The following is a 26290-nucleotide window of genomic DNA, read 5'->3' as shown; positions in this document are numbered from 1 at the left end:
TTCAAAAACTTGGATAAATCTTATTTTTATTTTGAATATCCTTAACACTGAAGCAGCAGGGTTGAGTACAACTCAAATATTGACCCAGTTCAGACAAAAGTTTATGTAAAACACTACCAAGATCTCATTTAATCTCTGGGCATTTATTGTTAATTATCCATAAAATTGTCAAGGGACTGGAAGTGTTCTGCTCTGCACCTATCAATCTGAAACTGAGATAATGAAAATTGTTGAATGTGCTTAGGATTACCTCTGCACAAAGTTTATAAGCAAATTACTAGGGTATGACCTCATCCAAGGCATAATTGATGAATTTAATCTTTAAGGGTACAGTGTAGCTGTTTAACTACATTACAGTCCTTGCTGAATCTTTAATTGAAAGCTTGAGTTTGGCTCTTGCAGGAGCATGAAAAATCTCAACCTGATAGAAGGAAAATACAAGTCATCTAATATTTTTATTTCTCTCTTTGAAATATCATCCATTGAATATAATGTAAGCATCATATCAGTAATCTCAGGGTTGAATATATGGCATCAAAAAGGGCAGCTAATTTCACCATGCAATGGACATATACTTTTGAATATGGTCCTTTTTGTTTTCCATATATTTTGGGGAGAATATTATTTCTTTTTACTGATTCTCCATCAAAATTTACATGGCAATTTGACCAAGTATGTTACTAATATTTGTGCTGTTAAATTTTTTGTTGTTTAATGGAAAAAAAATCATATTTTTAAGACATGATGGTTATTTTGACACCATTGTGAATTTTAGCTTCCCATTTTCTCTGCTCTTCTGTCAAGTGTTGTAAACCTTTGCAAACATCTTTAAAAATTCTAATCTATGTAGAGACTGTTCCATAAGTGATGCTGCACAAGTTAACCATGTATATTATTCAGACGTGCAAAATGAGACCACTTTCTCCAGGGGTATCATACTTGTAAAAGTGCAATCTCCCTAACTGCAAATCATGCCAACTTCAGTGACATCTGTGATCTAATTCAGTGCAAGAATATTGCACAACGTTGTCCGTTACTAAGTGTTGTCAGTTATTAAAGACATTAGTAAAGACTCATATTCACATATATCATGTGAAGGAGTATTTAAAATTGTATAGACACTTAGATGCATTTCAATTTGAAATAGTCTAATAGTGTCATATATTCAAGCATCTATAAAATATGAAACAGTAGCATTTGGAGGGGCGGAGCAAAGTTATGACAGTGCTAAATAGCGACTCTTTTGCTTGCATCTTCAGAAAAAGCACTATTTCTATCTTTGATATCTCTTTTTTTCCTTTTTAAGGTTATTTTGACGATCCTGATCTTGAATTACACTCTGACGTCGGTCCTTTGCAGGAATGGGACCCGCTCTCAGGGCCTCACGACTGGCCGCTTTTTAATATTCCTAGGATGAGGCCTGGAAGACTAGTGCACCTTCAGGGTGCCAGTTTTTTGTGACTCTGCAGAGGTGCTGGTTCTAGGCCAGTGCCAATGACTGAAGCGTTGAGACAGAACACGGAACATCGGGAGCAGTGGGTTAGCTGTCATGGGCTGTGTGTCTCCCCTTTCGCTGTGAAACGGGGACACCTTTTTTTCCTTTATTAGGGAGAGAGAGGGCTTGTGGTATGTCGAATTACTGGGTGAATGAGTGGTCTTTCAGATACAGCACGTATCTTTATAGATGCTTGCTGCACGCTTGAGTGCTTGGTGGAGGACGCTGATGCTTTTTTGCTGTTTTTTGGGGGGTTCAATCATTTAACTGTCATTCATTCTTTGGAGCACTGTTTTCTGGATGTTTACAATGAAAAAGAATTTCAAGGTGTATATTGTATACATTTCTCTGACATTAAATGTACCTATTGAAACCTATTTATTCTACTGTTTTGCCTCAAGTGATATACACTTGGCTACCTACGGGAAGCAGATCCTTACACGGTGTAGTAAGAATATCAAAATAAAGTGAAATTTGCATTATTCATTAGGGAAGATCTGTGAGAAGGTTACTTATCATACTTATTAAGAAGTTACGGGGTGATGGGGTGGGGAGAAATACAGGGGGTGGGATTGGGATATTTACCTAATTAATTACCTTTCTCAAAAATTACATTGGACAACAGTTACAGTAGTGTTTATAGCTGAATCTATATAGCTCAGGCAGTAGTTTACAGTAATTTCAGATGCTAGCTTGGATGCTGAAACAACAACATGGCAAAACCTAAAATATGATGCTGGAGAATTAACTTGCTGCTCTCATCATCTCACTCTTCTTGGAATCTCAAAGTAGTGTGACTTCTTTCAATTTCTGATATTCATGAAAATGTCATTATTCATAGACCTGCCAGAGAATATTGGAAATCATCAATCATTACTGAACAATCTCTCCACCTCCTCCATTGCTGAAAAAGCAAGTTCAATCTCGATGCAACTTTGCTTGTAAAAACCAGGTCATTGAAAGCCCTGCCCAGGTTGATAGTACTTTCCTAAAAACTACTCCTGAAACCATAACTTTCACAACATGTCCACCTCAAATAAATGATGTTTCTTCCTCTAAGAATGATAGCTTTCTGCAGGGAAACTGATTAAAGAATTTTTATAATTGAAAATTATGCTTTCCTCATCAGCTGCAGTCAACAGAGCATTAATATTGATCAACTTGGTAAATATTGTCAAGGTACATTAGTGTAATTAAAGCAAATATATAGCACAGCAGACCAATAGCTCAACAGATGAAACTAGTATGCATGACTTCTCTTTACATCTAATTCAATTAGATCAACCTTGAATTTTTCCCTCTTGCATAATTATCTACCTTCTCTTTTGCTATATATACTTACAGCAACTACTCTTTGCAGTAGTAAATTCTCTGCCCCAACGACTTTGAGCAAGTAAACTTCTTCTGAGTTCCACAAACAGAATTATTCATCATATTTATGCCCTCTAGTTTTCCTCACATTGAACACATCAAGTACAGCACAGTATGGGTCCTTCAGACGACAAAGTTGTGCTGACGTTTAACCTACACCAAGATCAATCTAGCCCTCCATTTAAACTTTTAAACATTTAAAGGTATTTCAACATCAATAGTGAAGAGCAGTAGCCTGTTAATTTTTAGCCTTATAGATAAAACTTTTCAGATCTAAAATCATCTCTACAAGCTTTTTTTTCAGAACTACAATATAAAATTACAATGACACTGCCTCATATTTACAACCTATCAAAGATATTCCCTACCATTGACATATAGTAGTCGTTTACAGAGCTATTATTAAAGAGCTAAAGGAAAAGCAGATCCTTCTGGGTAATTCCATTAATTTACATAATCCTAGGGTTTTAATGAGCTTCTCACGAGACCTCTAAACCCCACCAAATTAATTAAGCCTTTATAAATGACGAACTAGATCAGGAAAATGCGATGATTGACCAAAATGCTGACTGCAGTTGGAAAGTAACCAGAGAGACATCTGAATGATATGTGGTTGACCAGATTAACATGCAATCGCCACTTTATTCAGTATACCGATACATCTGCATGTTAATGCAAATATGTAATCAGCCAATCATGTGGCAGCAACTCAATGTGTAAAAGTATGCAGACATGGTTAAGAGGTTTAGTTGGTAACTAATAAAATAGCCACTAAGTGTATGCAGTACTGCTTTCTGTCCAAATACAAGAAAACTTCTCATTCAAGGACAAACATGAACACATCAAGGTGAATTCAAAATTTCTGAATTCAAATTAAATTTTAGTATTGATCAACAGCAGTAGGACTCTGCTTGACAGTCAAGTTCAACACGATTCCAGAAATACCAGCCCTGTCATGCTCTTAAACTAGGAACATGCATGGATGTTAGTTCTGCACAAACACAACCTTTTCAAAGGTAAAGATAAACTTGAAGTGCAGTCACTTGTTAAAGATACTTTAAAAAAATGCGCAGTTTTCTTTTTCCAGTGTCAAATCACCACACCTGGTGTTTCAGGGCTGGGTGTGTCTGCACTTGCGCTATCCCCTGCTCTGGTACTCCTTCTCTGCTGCCTGTTCCACTCTTCTCCCACAGTACTCAAGCCATTCCCAATATTCTTTTTTTCCCGCCAGATTTACAAGCCCACTCTCGGCTCCGCGTTGACAAATCCAGTACTGTGCAAGCGTCTTTGGCACTGTACTATATATATGTGCCTAAGACTTTTAATGCAATATCTGTATTTTGTCACTGCCATGCATAAATCCAGTTTAGTTTCTTTCTACAACAGTTTTTCTCTAACTTACCAATGGAAAATGATCACTTAAATGAATTCATTAAGGGATCCCCAGCTGCAGAGCATTAGAATTATTTGGAGATTTTGTGACAATTTTCTGACATTTATCAGTTAATATCCCAGTTATTGACAAGGCTAGACAGTGAGTTAAGGGTCTGAGTGGGTATTAAGTTGTGAAATGTGTACAGGAAAATTTCCTGAGTCGACATACAGAGGGCCATACTTGGAAGGATGCAATAAAGAATCTTATCTTGAAAACGAGACAGGGCAAGTAACTGAACTGGTAGTCAGGGAGCACTTTGGCTCTAGTGACCTTAATTCTATTAGTTTTAAGAGAGTGATGGAAAAATATTGCATAGATCCATATGTTAGAGTGTTAAACTGGAGCAGAGCTTATTTTGGGGGAATTAGAAAGGATATAGCAGAGGTTAATTGGGTGAGCCTGTTTGAAGGGAAAGAAATAAATAGCAAGTGGAAGGTGCTTAACTGTGTGATAGCAGGAGCAGCATGCTTCTGTTAAGGAGAAGAGTAAACCTGGCAAGTTTAGGGAACACACACACAAAACACAGTAGGAACTCAGCAGGTCAAGCAGCATTTATGGGGAGAATTTCAGGCTGAGATCCTTCATAAGAGTTGTGATGGGTGCAGCTGTGTTCAGTCCCTTCATCAGATCGATTACAAGGGGATTCTGTTCAGTTAGGGAAGTGGGCTGAGGAGTGGCAAATGTATTTCAGTGCAGCTAAGTGTGAGGTAACGCAGTCTGGAAACTCAAACCAGTTTGGGGTTTATACTATGAATGGTAGAGCGTTATCTTGGTTCCTTAAAGTTATCATAGCCAGGGAAGGGGTTATAGTGGGGTTGAGCTCCCACTATCTATTAAATGCTCCCAGTGGTGTACACCTCAAGTAGCCTCTGACAATCAAGACTAGCTCCTGGCCTTCATGTGTGGCTTAGCTACTAAGCCTGGTGGAGTGGTTTCTACTGACAGAAGAAGGGGAAAAGGGGGGTTACTAGTGCCTTAAAACCAGTCACTTCAGGCAGATGGGGTTCATCATTCGTGGTTGGCTGCTCATCTAGGAGAAGGAAAACTTTGATCTCAATTCACCCCTGACTTGCAGCTATACCCAGCTACGGAAAAGGCTTCGGGAGCAAACCTTAAGGAAAAATCCAGAACTGGAGTTCCTAAGGCAGTCCAATGTTGAGTTCAATGCTGAATGTCAGGTCCGGTGATGGTGCCAGACTATATTAGTCTCTGCTGCTCCTTTGGATTAATCAGCTGCATGGAGAGGGAGAACCTGCTGCATGAGCAACAGCTTGCTCTCCATAATGTACTGCCCTGGCTTGCATAAATAAATAACTAGGACCACAACCATGTGATGGATGATCCTGACCAATGGAGGGCCTTGGTAGGTCATTATGAGTATAGGTGCTCATCTTGTTGAAAGTAGCATCGTAGGTGGAGAACGTGGGTTAAAAGGAATCTATCATGCTGGCCTTTATCAATCAGGACATTGAGTATGTAAGGGGGTTTCGACTTTTATGTTACTGCGGAGGCTAATTAAAATGGTGTCTTTGTTATGTTAATCTGGGGAATGCAGCTTTGTTGTGTTAAATGCTGAGAAAGTTTTGCGCTAGCAGCTTGTTTTAGCTTTAGAGTGTGATAAGAGAGTGCTATTAACCAATTGGGATAGTTGTTATGGTTTTGGTGTGTTTGAAGATACTGTACGTGCGGGGTTTTGGGGCAGAAGGCGGGAGAGCGAGATGGAGGATGGACGAGGTGCTGTGAGTCCGCTAACGGGGTCGGACCCCGAGCGGGACGTTCGGCGAGGAGACGGAGACGGAGACGGACTCATGTGGAGCGTCTGGTCGAACACCGTTGCTGGTCCCAGGTGGCTGGTTGAGGTGGTCCGAGGGGTCGCAGGGTGAAGAAGAAGGTCCTTGAGCTCCAACAGTTTTTGTGCATCAAGAGATTGAACTTTGATAAGTGTGGCGCCTTTTATTTTCCTTTTATATTTTATTCTCTTTTAATTATTTTGTTCCAGTAATATCTATAAACTGTATATCATTTAATTGCATCTGGTGTATTGTCTGTTATTTGGGCGGGGTGGGGTACCTCACACAGCATCCACACAAACGAATTACCCAGTTTGCCGGGGCGGAGGCTGTTTCCCTAGACGACAGCCGGCCGAGCGACCCTGAGGGTGGCCGGGGGGGGGCTACAAGTATAGGAGTTGGGACATTATGTTGCAGATGTGTAAGTAATTGGTGAAGCTGCACCTAGAGCACTGTGTATAGTTTTGATCACCCTGTTACAGGGAAGATGTGGTTAAACTGGAAAGAGGGCAGCAAAGATTTACAAGGATGTTGCTAGGACTAAAGAGCCTGAGTTATAGGGAGAGGTTTGCCAGACTCAATATTTCTTACTTGGAACAGAGGTGAATGAGAGCAACCTCACAGAAATAATAAAAATTCTGAGAGGCATTGATATGATGGATGTTAACCGTCCTTTCTTCAGGGTAGGAGAGACAAAAACTTAAGGACGTAGATTTAGGTTAAGAGGGGAAAGATATAAAATGGACCTGAGGGGCAACATTTTCCTGCAGAGAGTGGTGAGTATGAGGAATGAGTGCCAGAAGAAGTTGAGGCAGGTTAAATAGCATCATTTATGAAGCACTTAGATAGATTCATAGAGCATCAGGGATATTGGCTGAAGGCAGGGAATTGGGACCAGTTGGGTGAACACTGTGGTCAGCATGGACTTGTTGGGCTGAACAACCTGTATCTGTGCTGTATTGCTCTTTGACTCTACTTAAGACCATAAGACCATAAGACAAAGGAGCAGAAGTAGGCCATTCAGCCCATCGAGTCTGCTCCACCATTTTATCATGAGCTGATCCATTCTCCTATTTAGTCCCACTCCCCCGCCTTCTCACCATAACCTTTGATGCCCTGGCTACTCGGATACCAATCAATCTCTGCCTTAAATACACCCAATGACTTAGCCTCCACTGCTGCCCGTGGCAACAAATTCCATAGATTCACCACCCTCTGACTAAAAAAATCTCTTTGCATTTCTGTTCTGAATGGGCGCCCTTCAATCCTTAAGTCATGCCCTCTCGTACTAGACTCCTCCATCATGGGAAACAACTTTGCCACATCCACTCTGTCCATGCCTTTCAACATTCAAAATGTTTCTATGAGGTCTCCCCTCATTCTTCTAAACTCCAAGGAATACAGTCCAAGAGCGGACAAATGTTCCTCATATGTTCCCCTCTCATTCCCGGAATCATTCTAGTGAATCTTCTCTGTACCCTCTCCAACGTCAACACATTGTTTCTTAAATAAGGAGACCAAAACTGCCCACAGTACTCCAAGTGAGGTCTCACCAGTGCCTTATAGAGACTCAACATCACATCCCTGCTCCAATACTCTATTCCTCTAGAAATGAATGCCAACATTTCATTCACCTTCTTCACTACTGACTCAACCTGGAGGTTAACTTTAAGGGTATCCTGTACGAGGACTCCCAAATCCTGTTGCATCTCAGAACTTTGAATTCTTTCCCCATTTAAATAATAGTCTGCCCGTTTATTTTTTCTGCCGAAGTGCATAACCATACACTTTCCAACATTGTACTTCATTTGCCACTTCTCTGCCCATTCTTCCAATCTATCCAAGTCTCTGTGCAGACTCTCCGTTTCCTCAGCACTACCGGCCCCTCCACCTACCTTCGTATCATCAGCAAACTTAGCCACAAAGCCATCTATTCCATAATCCAAATTGTTGATGTACAATGTAAAAAGAAGTGGCCCCAACACAAAATCCCTGTGGAACCCCACTGGTAACCGGCAGCCAACCAGAATAGGATCCCTTTATTCCCACTCTCTGTTTCCTGCCAATCAACCAACGCTCTATCCACGTATGTAACTTTCCCGTAATTCCATGGGCTCTTATCTTGTTAAGTAGCCTCATGTGTGGCACTTGTAGAATTTTCACCTAAGTGAATATGTTGGTGCAACATATCCTGCCTTTATATTAATGGATACTCCTGTGCTTTGCTTTCTTTTTCTGATGTTGAATACATTCCATGTCCTGAATCTTATGTTACAGGCCCTCGTCAAGCAGACATAGGATGAAGTGTTCAACTTTATGAACTGATGAGTTGTCTATGCCGATGTCCATCATTACTTTGGAAGGTCTGAGGATACTGGTAAGTGAATGTCAATGATTATTTTCTTGCCAAGATTTCTACTCAAAGGATCTTAGCAAACTACTAACCTGTTTATTTCATCCACATAAATAAACATCACCTTACTCTGTGAAAACATGGAAAAGTTTATGGTTTCATTCCTGTACACTCTTTACATCGTCCCCCATGTTTATTTCATACAAGCCGATGATACTTTGGCAATTCAGTGGTTAACTTCCAAACACAGATTTAAAATTGTGTTTTGTGATTAAACCTTGCCTTTCATAGGCTTACAGGTAATGTGTTATAACTTCATACTAAATGTCGTTTTTGCATGATTATTACCTACATTGTGGCACTGTCTATGCTTCTCATTCACTGCATGTTAGCGAGGGATGGGGTACATGATGACGAATACTACTAAGAGGGAGCCTGCACGAATGGAGAGATATTCCTGTCCTGATTGTAAAAAACAGTGTGAGTCTTTTAGATCTGTGCTGCGTTGTATTTTTTAATTGTATTCTCTTGAATATTGTATACTCCTTGAGTTTCCAAAGCAATCCGATGTAGTATCGTTTTAATACTACACTCAGTTATGCAACATTAAGCTAGAATTAAATGTTGCGTTGAGGCAGCACTGCTTCAGATCACTATTGATCGGTCTTCGGCATTGTTCTTCCATTGCATGTTGGTAGCGATTATTTGCAAATCCCTTCACCAAAATGGATTCTCAGCATTTCTCACTAGAAGTGCACCTCCTGTACTTAATGAAGTGGTCACTGAGTTCATGATCTGCTTCTGTGGCCCATCCAGTTCAAGATTCAATGCGTTGTGAATTCAGAGGTGCTTTTCTGCACGCCATTGTTGTAACACACGATTATGAGTTAATGTTGGCTTGGACCAGTCTGGCTGCTCTCCTCTGACCTCTCTCATTAACAAGATATTTTCACCCACAGAACTGCTGTCCACTAGATTTTTTTTTTGTTTTGTTTTTCACGCCATTCTTGGTAAACATTAGAGAAATGTTTTGCATGAAAATCCTAAGAGATCAGCAGTTTCTCAGATACTCAAACCACCCAATCTGGCACCAACAATTATTTCACAGTGAAAGTCATTTAGATCACATTTCTTCTTCATTCTGCTGTGTGAAACAACAACTGAACCTCTTGACCATTTTTGCATGTTTTTTATACAATGAGTTGCTGCCATGATTGACTAATTATATACTTCCACTAAATAACAGGTGTACAGGAGTGCCTAATAACATGGCCACTAAGTGTACACTCTGATCAGATTTTTGAGCCACAGCAAAGATTCAAGCAAAGGGTCAAAGATTACCATACACACTTGCAACACACATTGTCAGCTACATTGCCCAACTTAAACCCTAATGATTGTAATATTTCTAAGTATTCTATTTAAATAGTACCTAAATATCTTGTACTAAAAGCTATTAATGAATAAACAATTAGAACTGTTTGTTTAGATCTCAGACACAAGTGAGGATATTGAACAGAGCGCTAAAGATCTGAATTAAATAAGCTTGGCTATTACTTAGAAAACTCCTGGGCGGAAAGCTGTAAGTAAGTATTGTGTAACCTTACAACTCAATGGGAAAGACGGAAAAACCAACAACAGCATCCTTGACACCCCAAATACACACTTTATTAAATGAAACTTGGGGAAGCCAGTGCAAGCTGTGCTAATTATAATTCCTTGGCTAAATGTTGATGCAATGAATTCCAAAAGGAAGCAGAACTGAGGAAAATGTAAGAAGAAAAGTTATTGCATCAACAAAATAAAGCACCAGCATTGCCTTTTATGCAACTGCTCACGTGTACGTAATGACATTTGTAACACTTGCTGTTCTCATTAGATGAAGGTAGAATTCCGGTAATGGACTGATACTTGCCGGCATAATGATGAGTGGTAATTTAGGAATACTTTATGTGTGCAGATTTCACATTTTAGTTCTATATCTGATAAAAAATTCCATCTAACTTAACTGAATAGAAAGACATATATTTCATTTTTACTTTATAAGTAATTCTGTTAAGGACGTCACCGTTGTGCTGTGTGCCATAAATAAATGTAGACTGCAGTTAGGTTCCAGATACTGATCTTGGAGGGATATCTTCAAGCTGCAGTGCACAGCTATTGGATTAATTTCAGTCTGCTTGTCAAAGTTTCAGTTTTATAGCTAACTTTTAATGTTAGATGAGTGTCAGCATTTTTTTTCCCCAATATTAGGGCAATTTCATGAGGTCCAATGGATCGCAATGGACTCTTAAAATGTGACTTGGAACTAAATTAAAAATAGAAATTGGAAAGCAGGGCATCACTTATGATCAAATCAAAAGCTCACACCACTCAGTTCATAGAGTAACTTTTAGTACCAGTACACCTGAGAAAATTCATTGAATTACCAGACTGAAAAAAGTTACCTTATGTATAGATACTCCTGCATCCAGTGTCACTTTATGCATTTATAATCAATCCATATATATATATATATAGGTGTATAAGGACACACTCAGTTACTTGGACATTGTATTTATAGGATTGTTCTTATATTTATTAGATCATAAGACAGGAGCAGAGTTAGTCCATTCAGCCCATCGAGTCTACTCTGCCATTCCATCATGGCTGATCCCAGATCCCACTCAGCCCCATACACCTGCCTTCTCGCCTTTGATGCCTTGACCAATCAGGAAGCTATTAACTTCCACCTTAAATATACTCATGGATAAATTTATATTCATTATGATTTTTTTTACATTTTGTTTTTCATGCTTATGTTTTTTTATGCTGAATCAGATCTGGAGTAACAAATCATTCTGTTCTCATTTACACTAGTGTACTGAAGAATGACAATAAATAATCTTGAATCTTGAAATGCTTTGGCTTTGTATGTAAATAAACTGTAATAAAGAACTAATCCATGAATAATCAAGGGCTAAATACTAATTCCTATGTCAGTGTTTTACATAAACCATTTCCCACTTTGACTGTTGACAGATTTTGATTTAAACTTTGTCCTTGCATCAAACCAGCTGTTTTAGTGACAGAAAATAGAAAGTGGTTTATTATACTGTGATCTGGTTGCTTCAGTCACTTCTGTGATGTTAACATAAAACAATAAATGCACTTGTTACTCTGCCTTCAGAAAAAGGAAGTCCATCATAATTATTGTACTTCAGCAGCTTGATATTGCAAAAAAATGTGCTACTCAAGATCTGTTTTCTGATTTGTAATATCTATTAATTAAACAGCTCACTATTCAATTAATTAGGTTTGCATTCAGCTGCGCAACAACGCACTGGCAGAAATAATTCAATTTAATTATTGAGCCATTAAACACATTGTGTCCCCATAGATGCTACATGCTGACAATATGTGTTGCTTGGCTTTATATCAGAAGTTTACAAACATCTGACCTTTTCATCTGTGACTAACACTGGATTTCTCAATGCACATGGTGCATTCATTTCAAATTCAGTTCTTCTCTCCGTAAGTATTGCTTATGGCACCGTTATTACAAAATGAGCTAAACTGTGTATTTTTGAAATATTTTTCTGATTTATTTTGACACTACTGTCTTAAAATACTGTGACGTGACTAATTATTTTGAATCTATATTGATGGATATTTACCTTGGATTTTGAAGAACTGGAACTCGTTGTATTTGCCTCCCTAGGTTTTTCTCTGACAAAGTCTTCCAGTGCTCCTTCAGGGATGAAGAATGAAGCTGAATTGCATCCACTATAGTCAGAATTGTTAAATGTGCTGAGACTACAGCAAATGGATATAGATTAGCTTCTCTAAAATAAGATTTTTCCAGTATGATTTGTTTAATTTTTGAAGTCTAATGCCTAGAAATTCAACATTCAATTGAAAATCATGTCAAATTTTTGATGAGTGAAGCATAATGACAATCATTTCTTGGTTATGTTGAATCACACGAAGAATTTGACAGGACCTTGCAAACTCACCACAATTTCCAATAAGATGATATTATTCTCACACAGTGCACACAAATCTGTGTGATGGTTATTTATTATCCAGGATTGGGAGGTTTTTGATAAACTCAGGTTTTTTGCACAGCAGAAGAAACTGTTCAAAGTTCAAAATATGTATTGTTAATTTTTAATGAGAATTATTTAGCCATTCTTTTAAGAAACAATACTATCCACATTCAGGTAGCCTGTTGTTAAGTTAACTTATACCGTAATCCTAACTTTTGTCTTGATCTATGCAGCTGCAAAAAAATCACATGCTGATGAAGTAATCATTAGATGATGGAAGGAGAAAAAGATATACAAATCTTAGAAGGCAGCAAGCGTGGGGAGGACTTACAAAGACGAAGACTTAGAGTCCACTCCTCAGCCTTGACCTGAGAAGCATCTCTTCCCAGAGCCTGCTTTTGCAACAGACAATATGTTCATGTGCAACTCATACATCCATAAGGTTTTCTAGATCGTACAAAATGTTTTATGTTTGGAAATATTTTATATAATTATAATTTCTGTTAGAATTATTCCTCCAAATAAATATGTTTAACCTGCTTGGTCTGGAGGGAGGACTCACCATGGAAATAGTAATCATTGACAACTAACTCATTTCAGAAAAGAGGTGATAGTCACGAAATAAATTAGTTCTGAAGTGTAGGTTAATAAAGTGGGGGTACTTATAGACACCGATAAGTACACAAATTAAGGTCTAGGTTTAAGTTCAGGGCTCCAGAGCATGTACCCACATATCATCACACTTGGAACAAATTCATCTGGAACGTCAGTCATTGGGCATTTATGGAGCAACAAATGTTTTTCCTGTGTATAGATTTTAGGGTACAACAGAATTTCCAAAGTTTAAAACTTACTACATGTAACTAAGCCATTCAATTCAAATAGCTCATTACAGACTTCACCATCTACAAACAGGTTAAAAGTTCATGTCACATTCATCCAGCCATACAGTATACCTTTCCTGCATATACGAGTGGTCATTTTATTAGGTAACTCCTGTACTATTGAAGTGGCCATGAGTACATGTTAGAATCAGTTTTAATATCACTGGCTTATGTCATGAAATTTGTTATGTGGCAGCAGTACATTAGAATACATAATAATAAAAATTGGGAATTACTGTAAGTGTATATATTAAAAAGTTATATCAAATAAGTAGAGCAATAAAAGTAGTGAAAGTTTCTGGGTTAAATGTCTGTTCAGAAATTTGATGGCAGAGGGGAGGAAGCTGTTCATGAAACATTGAGTGTCTGCCTTCTGGCTTCTGTACCTCTTTCCTGTTGGTAGCAATGAGAAGAAGGCATGTCCTAGGTGGTGGGGCTCCTTAATGATGGATGCTGCCTTTTTAAGGCATTGCTCCTTCAAGATGTCCTGGATGCCAGGGAGGTAGTGCTAATGATGAGGCGTGGTCTTCTGCTGCTGGTTCAATGTGCATTCAGAGATGCTCTTTTCACAGTACTGTTGCAGCACATGGCTAGTTGAGTTACTGTTGCCTTCTTGTCAGCTTGTACCACTCTGGCCATTCTCCTCTGAAATCTCTCATTTAAAGACATCTTTGCCCATAGAACTGCCCTCACTGGATGTTTCTTTTTGTTTTTCAGACCATTCGCTGTACACTCTAGAGATTATTGTGCATGGAAATCCCAAGGCATGAGCAGTTTCTGAGATTCTCAAACCACCCCGTCTGTCACCAACAATCATTCCATGGCCAAAGTCATTTAGATTACATTTCTTCCACATTTTGGTGTTTGGTCTGAACAACAGCTGAACATCCTGACCATCTCTGCATGTTTTTATATATTGAACTGCTGCCACATGATTGGCTGATTAGATATTTACATTAATGAGCAGATGTACAGGTGTACATAATAAAGTAGCCACTAGCACTACACTACATCTACTAGATGAAATCTTGAATGTAGATTTAGTGTCCTACTTCAACTGCCTATTAATGTCAGTAGGATAGAGGCAGTAACTTTGTTTATCTATATAAATAGAATTGACTGTAAATTTACAGTGGCAGATAGCAGAATAAGAATAGATCCATGTATGTTTCCTGAAAAAGGAACTTCATATTCTGAAGGTCAATACTTTATCTTTATCCACTGCTTTAAAGTATTTTACACCCCATTCACATCTTCTAAAGAAAAAAAAATTGCCATGCTGTAATGGTGGAGCAGTTTTGATAGGCCAGACAGCCTAATTCTGCTCTAATGTCTTATGCTCTTCAGCTATTCCAACTGCTCTCAAATTATAGAACATTAGCACTGTCTGTTTACCCAGTCCTGAGGATTTATGATTTGGAAAACACTCCTCACATCACCATTTAATCCGCATTGATCTAATAAATGATATAATTTATTCAGAAATTTCCTCCTTATGAAGTTCTTTCTTTTAGCTGCACTCTCATAAACTTGAATTGGGCTTTCATATATCTTTGCTGCATCATGTAAAAGCATCATTTTCTGCATGTACACTTTAATTGGTCTGGTCTTTCAAGTTAATGGGATTTTCATCAATTGTTGGCTTTGATATTTTATACCAGAGGTACCAATTTATGGTGCTGCAAGCCAAACTCTTGACCTGACCTTCTGAAGGGCCTGTGATATCTTGCTACACATACACTCAGTATCTATTTTAATAGGTACACCTGTACATTTTCTCATTAATACAAATAGCTGATTAGTGAATTCTGTGGCAGCTACTCAATGCATGCAGACTTGGTCAAGATGTTCAGTTGTTTTTCAGACCAAGCATCAGAATGGGGAAGAAATGTGATTGAAATGACTTTGACGAGGAATGATTATTGGTTTATCTATCTCAGGAACTACAGATCTCTTGGAATTTTCACATACAACAGAGAACGGTGCCAAAAACAAACAAAAAAAATCCATTGATGTCAGTTCTATGGGTGAAATATCTTGTTAATGAGAGGGGTCAGAGCAGAATGGTCAGACTGGTTCAAGGTGACAGGAAGATAACAGTAATTCAAATAACCATACATTACAACTGTGGTATGCAGAACAACAGCTCTGAATGCAAAAGATATTGAAGATTGAAGTGGATAGGCTATAGCAGCAGAAGACCATGACCATACATCATGTGGCTACTTTATTAGGTACCTCTTGTCCCAAATAGATATAGACCAAGGTGTTAGTCACAGGGGAATGATTCACTTTTCTGCAGTCTTCATGAAAATCAGAAACAAATTTCATGTCACATGCTGGAGATTATAAACCTATTCTGATTCTGAAAATAAAAGCTGCAAATGCTGGAAATCTAAAATAAAACTGAATACATGGGAAATGCTCAGTTAGTCAGGGTGCATCTGCGGGAAGTGAAACGTAGCTGTCACTTCTGTTAAAGAACCATTGAGAGCGAATCTTTCAAGTCTTAGCTCTGTTTCTCCCCTCTAACAATTTCTGCCATTTCTAAAAGCAGAAAGGAATTGTTGGAGTGAGGGCATAGGGTGGTTGGGGTAATGTTCCTTTAACAGGGAAGATGATGAGTAGGACTGGCTGAAGACATCAGCAGCAAGTAAATGGGTTGGTTGGGCAGATAACTCAACCCCCCCCCCATGGTTATGTTGTCAGCAAATCTATAAATTTGCTGATGACACAACTGTTGTTGGTAGAATTTCAGACGGTAATGAGAAGGTATACAGGAGTGGGATAGTTCGGCTGGTTGAGTGGTGTCACAGCAACAACCACGCACTCATTGTCAGTAAGACCAAAGAATTGATTGTGGACTTTAAAAAGAGTAAGGCGAGGGATCAGAAGTGGAAAAATTGGTGTCAACATCCCTGAGGGTCTATCTTGGGACCAACATATTGATGCAGTTACAAAGAAGGCACCTCAGTGGCTATATTCCATTAGGGGTTCGAAGAGATTTGGTATGACACCAGAGATACTCTCATATTTTAATGATGTACCATGGAGAACATTGGAACTGGCTGTATCGTCATCTGGTATAGGGGGAGGGGTAACTGCACAGGAAGAAAATAAGCTGCAGAAAGTTGTGAACTCAGTCAGCTCTATCATGGGCTCTACAGCATCCAGGACATCTTCAAGGAGTGGTCTCAAAAAGGCGGCATCTATCATTAAGCACCCTCATCACCCAGTACATACCATCTTCTCATTGCCACCATCAGGGAGAAGGTACAAGGGCCTGAAGGCACACACTCAAAGGTTCCAAGTTTCAAAGAATTAAAAGTTCAAATGTTAATTTTATTATCAAAGTATGTATGCAAAATACAACTCTGAGATCTGTCTTCTCCAGATAGTCATAAAATTCAGAAAACCATAGAAACCAATGAAAGAAAAACATCAATCCCCACCCACACCCTTTAGTTGTAATCCCCCAATATGAAAAGAAAAAGAAACAAAAACCTGCAAACCCCAAACATCCCCAACCCCTCCCTCACGCAAAAACTAACAGATCACCCACATGGTGAAAAGGCAGCAAGAATATCAAACCCCAAACCCCAAACCCCAAACCCCAGCCCACCAAACGACAACAAAGTGGAATGGGCAAAAACACAAAAAAAACATTGAACTACAAGAGGCCAATCTGAACTACAAACAAGAGAAAATCTGCAGGTACTGGAAATCCAAGCAACACACACAAGATGTTGGAGGAACTCAGCAGGCCAAGAGTAAAGTTGACATTTCAAGCCAAGACCCTTCATCAGTTATTTTGAACTTTGGTCCAATCCATAAATCTCAGAATTTCAATAACATCTCTGAGAGCATTGAGACCCAATGAGGAAAGCAACTTGAACCAATAGTTCATGAATAGTTTCTTCCCCTCTACCATCAGATTTTTGAATGGGCATTGAACCCATGAACACTACCTCCCTACTTTTTTTTGCTCTTTTAGCACTACTTTTAAGATTTTTATAAATATATATTTTAAAAAACTTAAATAAGTCATGCAAAAAGTATATATATAACCTACTATAATGTACTACTGCCTAACAACAAATTTCACAACATATGCCAGTGATATTGAACCTGAAAAATCTATAAAGTCAAACATTTAATGAAAGTTTCTGTGTTAAGAAAATGGACTCTGGACAGTAGTAATATCTTCCACAAGTCCCAAGGTAGGCCTCAACTCACTAGTCACGGTGCTCAAAGCCCATGCTATCTCCAGGCACCATCTGTGCCATATAACTTGTCCAAATGACTTTAAACCAATATTGCCCAGTGACCTCAATGCAACAATGAAAACACTCAGCATCTGGGAACAAATTTGGTCCAGTATCTTCAGCTCCAGTCCTCCAATTTCAATTGTTTTGACAATCCTGCTCTATACCCCTAACACAGATTGTAGAATACCATTAAGTCAAAGTAAATTCAAAAGTCAAAGTAAAATTATTATGAAAGTACATATACAGTATGTTACCATATGCTACCTTGAGATTCATGTCCTTGCAGGCATTTCCAGGAATATCAAATAATACAAAATAATTTATGAAAAACTATACAAAAACGAAGACTGACAACCAATGTGCAAAAGAAGACAAATTGTGCGAATAAAAAATACATAATACCAAGAACTTGTTTTGTAGAGTACTTGAAATTTAGTCTGAGCTCAGTCAAATCAGTTCAGAATTGAGGTGAATCAAGTTATCCTTGCTGGTTCAGTAGCCTGATAGTTGTATGGTAGCATCTGCCCCTGAACCTGATGGTGAAGGACCTAAGGCTTCTGTACTTCGTTCCAATGGTAGTAACAAGAAGAGAGCATGGCTTGGATGGTGGGTGTCCTGGAAGATGGATACTGATTCCTTGTGCCAGTGTTCCTTGTAAATCTTCTCAATGGAGGGGATGGTTTTGCCTGTGATGGACTGGGCTGTATCCACCACTTTCTGCAGACCTTTCGATTCTTGGGCATTGGTATTTCCATACCAGGCCATAATGCAACCCAGTCAGGATACTCTGACTGTGTTTCTATAGAGGTTGTTCAAAGTTTTAGAGCAGGGGTCCCCAACCTTTTTTGCACCGCGGACCGGTTTAATATTGACAATATTCTCGTGGACCGGCCGACTTGGGTGGGGGGGGTGTTGTTGGAATTCAAGTAGGGTTAAACTCACCTCAACATGTCTTTTACAGTTGGGGTTGCCAACTTTCTCACTCCCAAATAAGGGACAAAAGTAACAGTCAACTCCCGGGACACTTGTGTTTATCCCAGGAAAGACTACCATGACTATGAAGCGTTGCGCGGGCACCTGTGTGCGCATGCGCATACGTGCTTTTTTTTTTACACAAATCGCTTTTGGCTTAATCTTCCCGACTATACAGTACATATATTACTTCTACGTTATATAGGCTGTGTATTTATCATATCATTCCTACTTTACCTATATGTTAGTGTTATCTTAGGTTTCATGTGTTATTTGGTATGATTTGGTAGGTTATTTTTTGAGTCTGGGAAAGCTCAAAAAATTTTCCCATATAAATTAATAGTAATTGCTTCTGCGCTTTATGCTACTTCCGCACAAAAGATTTCATAGGAACACTTTACTTTAGTGGGGGAAATACGGGACAAGGGTGGTCCCGTATGGGACAAACCAATTTAGCCCAATATACGGGATGTCCTGGCAAATACGGGACAGTTGGCAACCCTATGTTCAAGTCCAACAGTGTGTGACAGGGAATGAGGAAAGGTGCAGCTGACTCGTATTGTTTCCTTGCGGCCCGGTAGCACATGCTTTGCAGCCCGGTACTGGTCTGCGGCCCGGTGGTTGGGGACCACTGTTTTACAAGGCATGGTGGATCTATGCAAACTTCTAAACAAGTGGTTCTTAGACCACATTATAGCCCATGGTAGTTCACTGACCGCATTATAATCTATTGTATTGTGAAATTTAATGTTTCATAACGTTGCTCTCATGGACCTATTTTCATTTCCATTAGTATAATAAACATTAGCATTCTATTCCTAATAGTCATTCATACAATTCGTATAAGAGAATTTCAAATTCATTTATACTGTAATTCCCCCTCTTATCTTATTTGCTTTGTCAGTTTTTAAATAATGATCTGAACCTCCCATATTTAAATTTGCGTATAATCCTCCCAGCCCACATACAAATCATTAACTGTTAGTAAATAGCAGTATTTCCAGGACTGAATCCTGTGGTGTACCACTGATTTCCCAATAATTTGAAAATTATATTGAATTTTTGCTTTTCACTTCTAGGCAGTGTCAATACAAATGTGTTATCTTTCGTATCATTTCATAAGCCCTGATTTTCATTAATAATCTATCATGTGTGTCATTTCTTAGGCTTTCTACTGTAAAGCATTACGTCTATATACTGTGCATAGACGACATTCATCTATTTTCCTCCATCTTTTCTCCATCGTCCATCCTCTATCTTGTTTTGTCAAGGAACCTAATGTTGATATTCATTTAAAAATACACACTGCTTACTTCTACCTGATCATGTGTAACTGATTAATGAAAATCTTCTGAATTTCCCCAGCTGAAGTTTTAACTGAAAGAGGCCCCCAGCCTCCCCATTTATGAAATGTATTGTGTTGGCAATTCACCATTAATAAATTTTGCCATGAACTCAGAAAATTTCCAGCGCTTCTGTAGTGTCCCCCAGAACTCACACTGTGCCCCCCTCCCCCACCAGTGTATTCCAGGATCCTTGACACTCTGGTTACGTTTAATTTTATCAACTTAACTAAACATTTCATTTTATTAATTATGTTTACCAAAAGAAAAGACAAAAATCAAAATAGCTGTTAGAAAATAACATGATATTTGGTCTCAACACAAACAAAATGTTGGCGGAACTCAGCAAGACAGGCAGCGTCTATGAACACGAATAAACAGTCAAGGTTTGGACCGAGGCCCTTCTTCAGGACTGGAAATGAAGGGTGAAGGAGGCAGAATAAGAAGGTGGGGGGAAGGATAAGAGGACAAGCTAGAAGGTGATAGGTGAAGCCAGGTGGGTGGAGGAGGAGGGGGGTGAAGTAAAGACTGGGAGATGATAAGTGGAAAAGACAAAGGGATGGAAAAAAAGGAATCTGATAGGAGAGAAGAGTGTATAATGGGAGAAGGAGAAGGAAGAGGGACATCAGGGAGAGATAACAGGCAGGTGAGGAGAAGGGGTAAGAGGCCAGAGTGGGCAAATGAAGAAGATGGAAGTGGGGGAGAATAAATTACTGGAAGTTGGTAAAAACGACGTTCATGCCATCAGATTGGAGGCTACCTAGACTGAATATGAGACGCTGCTCCTCCAACCTGAGAGTGGCCTCACCGTGAAGGCCACAGCCTGACATGTCAGAACAGGAATGGGGATAGGAGTTAAAATAGCTGCCACTGGGACACTGCCTTTTGCGGCTGCAGTGGAGATGCTCATCAAAGTGGACCCCTGGACTTCCTATCTAGCATCGATATTACCTTCTAGGAGAAACTGTAAAAAATTCTGAAAAGAGACTATGAGAACATGTAAGGATCCTGCCTAACCTGATTTAGGGCACACTTCCAGAGATTGCTTTGATTAATGGGTATGTTTTCCAAACTTCAACCTACCATGATATTATCAGTCTGACTTCTTGAACTCTTTATGGATTACATTAATAACCCAGCAGTACCCAATACTGCCCACAGGAGTTGTGAACCATGTCCGGAGAGGATAGCCTTTGTCACCCTAAAGCTCTATGAAATAATATGGGCACTGTTTCCTGGTGTTTGAATCATGGTCATTGCATGACACCAAGCACAAGCTTCCAACATGCATTGCCTTTTGTTGCAAATTTGCTAGAAGTTAAAGCAGTTAAAATCACATTCAGTTGACAAAGAAACCAAAATTGTTGGCACTGCTGGCTTATAAAAGTAATGCCACCACAACTAATGCCAATTACAGTTGTCACGTGACCAGCAACAACGAATATAGAATTGAAACAACAGGAATTCTGCAGATGCTGGAAATTCAAGCAACACACATAAAAGTTGCTGGTGAACGCAGCAGGCCAGGCAGCATCTCTAGGAAGAGGTGCAGTCGATGTTTCAGGCCGAGACCCTTCGTCAGGACTAACTGAAGGAAGAGTGAATTGAGTCAGGTTTAAAAAGACAAACATAAACCTTTATTAAACTTTGCTCATCAATAGCGAAAAGAATTCAAACAACTAACTTAACCGGAAGTTAACTGCTATGCGGCAACTCTGGAGCTGTTCATAAAGTGATAAATTCGAACACAGTTCCTAAAGTGGTAAATTCAAAAGTCCAAGTGATTTACACAGTCAACAAGGAGAGACTTCTCTGGAAATGGATTTCTTCGAAGCCGTGACATTACTGCTGATTCTGTCCAAAGGATTCACGACGAAGGAATTGACTTTTTCCTGGCGAATGATCACTGCAAGAAACCTTCCTGTTCTTACAGGGGTTATCTCAGAAGCAGGTCACTATTTCTGAATGAAGATTCAATAAGAATGATCCTTTATGAAACCGCCAAACGACACCAACTTTACTCGTTCCTTCAGGTTCCCATACTTTAATAAGGTCTTCACTCTCCAATGCTGGACTGTAAAGGTAAATCAAAGATACCAAACAAAACTGGCAGCGATCAGCGAAACTACTAGCACAATGATTTTACCTTACAATAGAAAGTAAAACTCCACTTTAAAATGAAACTGCGTCATAGGACAATTACGCAGCATAACGGAATAACTGATGAATTAACTGACAAACTAAACTGACAAATTAACTGACAAACTGACCTCACACTGGCAAGAAAATTACATCGCCCCACCATCACAAGACCATTACATCAGGCTCGCAAGATACTCAATTACATCATGGTCATAAGACAGTCACAAAATACCCACGAGGTATGTAACACAGGAAATTAACCAATGTTCAACAACGGAGCATCCATAGGGTCGTGGAATCACAGCACCAAATCAGATCCTTCGATCTACAAGTCTGTATCCACCATTAAGCACCAAATACTTTGCCTCAGAAAAGCAGCCAGCATCTGGAGTACTGTGTGCAGTTATGGTCTCCATACTTGAGAAAGGATATACTGGCTTTGGAGGCAGTGAAAAGGAGTTTCACCATGTTGATTCCAGAGATGAGAGGATTAGACTATGAGGAGAGAATGAGTCACCTGGGTCTACACTCACTGGAATTTGGAAGGATGGGAGGAGATCTTATAGAAACTTATAAAAATTATGAAAGAGATAGGTAAGATAGAGGCAGGAAAGATTTTCCACTGGTAGGTGAGACTAGAAATAGGCAACGTAGCCTCAAGATTTGGGGGAGTAAATTTAGAATGGAGATGAAGAGAAATTGCTTTTTCCCCAAAGAGTAGTGAATCTGTGGAATTCTCTGTTGCAATCAAACCTGCATCCACCACTTTGACTGGCAGCTCATTCCACACTCACACTACACTGAGTGTTACCCCTCAGGTTCCCCTTAAATATTTCACGTTTCATCCTTAACCTATGACATCTAGTTCTAGTCTCAGCCAACCTCAGTGGAAAAAGCCTGCTTGCATATACCCTATCTATATCCCTCATAATTCTGTACACTGATATCAATCTCCTACACTCGAAGAGATAAAGTCCTTACTTACTCAACCTTTCCCTCTAACTCAGGTTCTCAAGTCCTGGCAAGATTCTTGTAAATTTTTTCTACACTCTTTCAATCTTATTGATAGCTTTCTTGTAAGTAGGTGACTTGAACTGCATCCACTGTTCCAAATTTGGCCTTAAGTCATTATTCTGGACAGTTTTAACTATAACCTGCCTTTTGTATGTGCCCTGCCTGACGTATTGAAAATTTAGATGTATGACTGGTTTAAAGGGTTTAAAGATCATTAAAGAATTAGACAAATTTCTTGACTTATGCCAGTGGCAATAAATTGATTCCGATTCTAAGATAGAATAAATAAAGGGATGGTCTTTACTATTAATGGATAATTTTACGAGGCACATGGCATGGATTTGAAACTTTGTCTCAAAGGTACCAGTGAGGTGTGCAGAAAACATTGCCTCCCTTCATGTATCATACTTCATAGTCAGTATGTATTTTCAGCAAGTCGATGGAGTCTCTCCATCTCTTTTAGAGCAGCTCACCTGATCAATGACAGCCATAATGTGTACTGTGCTGTGCAGTTCCACTTGGTTCACAGCAAACTGAATGAAATTTCATGGTCCTGTTTTAGTGCACGTTTCTGGGCGTAACCTGCCAAAATATTTATGGGCAAATTCACGACTTTATTTTTGGAGAGTCATTAGCTTGAAATTCTGCAAGAATTTAGCTCGTCAAAATTTTGTGAAGTCCATTTTCTCAGAACATTGGTCCTGTGCCAAATGTAGAATTGATTGTTTCTTGATCACCCAAGGCATCAATCTGTATGTAATATACTCTCATTAAGAGACTATATTCTTCTTGATCATAATAGTTTGAAATACAAACCTAACTTTGAACAAATAATGTAAAATTGCAGTAAGCAAATGTGAATGGAATCTGATTTTGCAGGTTCCTTGCTGAGGTGACTCTATATTTAAATAACAGTCAGGAAGGTCAGTAAGCAGACAACAATTCAAAGAATCATTTGCTGTACTTAATCTTTCTCACAGTATGTTTTATATGCCCAGAGTTGAATTAATTATCATCTTAATATATAATCTGTTAAATTTAATCTTTCATTTAATAATTGAAGGATAGGGTTATTAGTTTAGGATTATGAGCTCAATGTGAGGTCTTTGCTAATAAAATAAATTACTTGATCCATCAATGTAGTTAACTAAATAATGGGAGTAAAATGAAAATTTCATATTTTGCAAATTGTTGTCTAGCTATATATTGGTTTGGTTTCACTTTTTAACAAATGTTCTCTTAAGAACATAGAAATTAGGAGCAGGAAAGGCCAAACAGCCTTTTGAACCTGCACTTCCATTCAATAAAGTCATTAGTGAATAGATTGTAACGTCAACTTTCTCACCTCCTCTCATAATCATGCATCAATAATCTATTGACTTGTCTCTTAAAATATTTTATCAATAGTGAATTATTTTAAGCAGCACAGGGCATTGATTTGAAATTTTGACACAAAAACACAAATGAGAAAAATCATTGCCTCCTGGCATGTATCACAATACATAGGCATTACTTCCAGTAATCTGAGGAGATTTTTCTATAGTCTGTCCATGCACACGAGCTCACTATTTTGTTCCCATTTTGCATTATTTATTTGTCTATTTATTTCCTATTGTAGCTTATAGTGACTTTTTATCTACTTTACTGTACTGCTTTCGCAAAAAAAGTCATATTATATAGTGCCAGTGAATTTAAACCTGATTCTGATTCTAAAATATTCAAAAAACCCCATGCCCTTTGGGGTAAAGAGCTCCAAATAATCTGACCTTTTGATGGGAAAGTGACATCTCATTTCGGTTTTAAATGGGTGAGTGATTAGGTTAAAGCAATGATCCGTTCTCCAGGCAAGAAAACTCATTTTCTCCAGGTCCACCCTCTTAGAATCAGATCCCTCAGATCTATCTTACTTGCCCAATGTATTTGTGCTACTGTACATTGCATCAAGGTAATCCAAGGAGTCGAAATGTGAGTGTACCGGGATCTGCAGAAGTGCAGTTGCAAGGTACTAGATTTTCACTGGTAAAGCTTGAATAAACTCTGGCATTGAGAGCTTTGAACAAAGGGACTTTGCTTCAAGATTAAGGACCAGTCATTTAAAACTGAGGTGTGTGGCAACTTTTCACACATGGTGATGAATCTCTAGATATTGCTGCCTTGGATTGGTTTGGAAGCTAAATCACTTAATGTATAAAAGCAGTAGTAGATACGTTTTTGAAAGTACCTGAGTGGTGGGGTAGGTGGCCCAGTCCTGATCCCAATTTCTTATGTTCTTATCAAGTCAGGGTAGATGAAGTAAGCTGCAGTGGCTAAACTGGAGAGAACCTGTTTCTCATAACGGTTTCTAAGCTGTGCTCAATTTTTTAAAAATCATTGAATTGAAAGGGCCCTCCTGCTTCTTCAGAGTCTGTATCCATTTAGGTGTGAGATCTTTCCCACCGGTTATCAGCAATATGCATTCAGCTTGAGCATAGTTTCTCCTTTTTGTATGATACAATTCAACCTTCATATAAATAAAAGCTAACATTCTATTAGCATTTTAAATTAAAATTTGCACCTGTCCAATAGATTTTAACAGTTTCTGTACTTGCAAAACTTCTCAGCTTGCAGACAGATCTCACCATTTAAAAATAACACTGATCTCCCTTTGGTCAACAGTAGTTGACTTCACACATTTCCATTCTGAATTCTATTTACCAATACTGTGGCCATTAACTGAATCTACTAAGGAGACTGGTATAAGGGACAGTAGATGTTGGAATCCATAGCAACAAACAATCTGCTGGAGGAACTCAGTGAGTCAAGCAGCATCTGTTATATGGGTGGGGGGAGATTTGGGTGAAGAGGAGGAACATTTTGAGTCAAAACCCTGCATTGGGATTAAGGATAGAGAGAAGGAAGGCTGAGACCAGAGCCAGTGAGTGATCAGTGGACCAAGCAAGGTGAAGGACGATAGGCAGATTGATCCAGATAGCGGAGAGGGAAGGTGGAGATGAGAGACGGGGGGCAGGTGAAGAGTGGAGATGAGAGACGGGGGCAGGTGAAGGGTGGAGATGAGTGAAGGAGGCAGGTGAAGGGTGGAGACGGGGTCAGGTGAAGGGTGGAGACGAGAGACGGGGGCAGGTGAAGAGTAGAGACGAGAGACAGGGGCAGGTGAAGAGTGGAGATGGGAGACAGAGGCAGCTGAAGGGTGGAGAT

This window comes from Mobula hypostoma, chromosome 11, assembly GCF_963921235.1.
Source record: "Mobula hypostoma chromosome 11, sMobHyp1.1, whole genome shotgun sequence".
NCBI classification, from domain to species: domain Eukaryota; kingdom Metazoa; phylum Chordata; class Chondrichthyes; order Myliobatiformes; family Myliobatidae; genus Mobula; species Mobula hypostoma.
Note: the sequence above shows the minus strand (reverse complement) of the source record.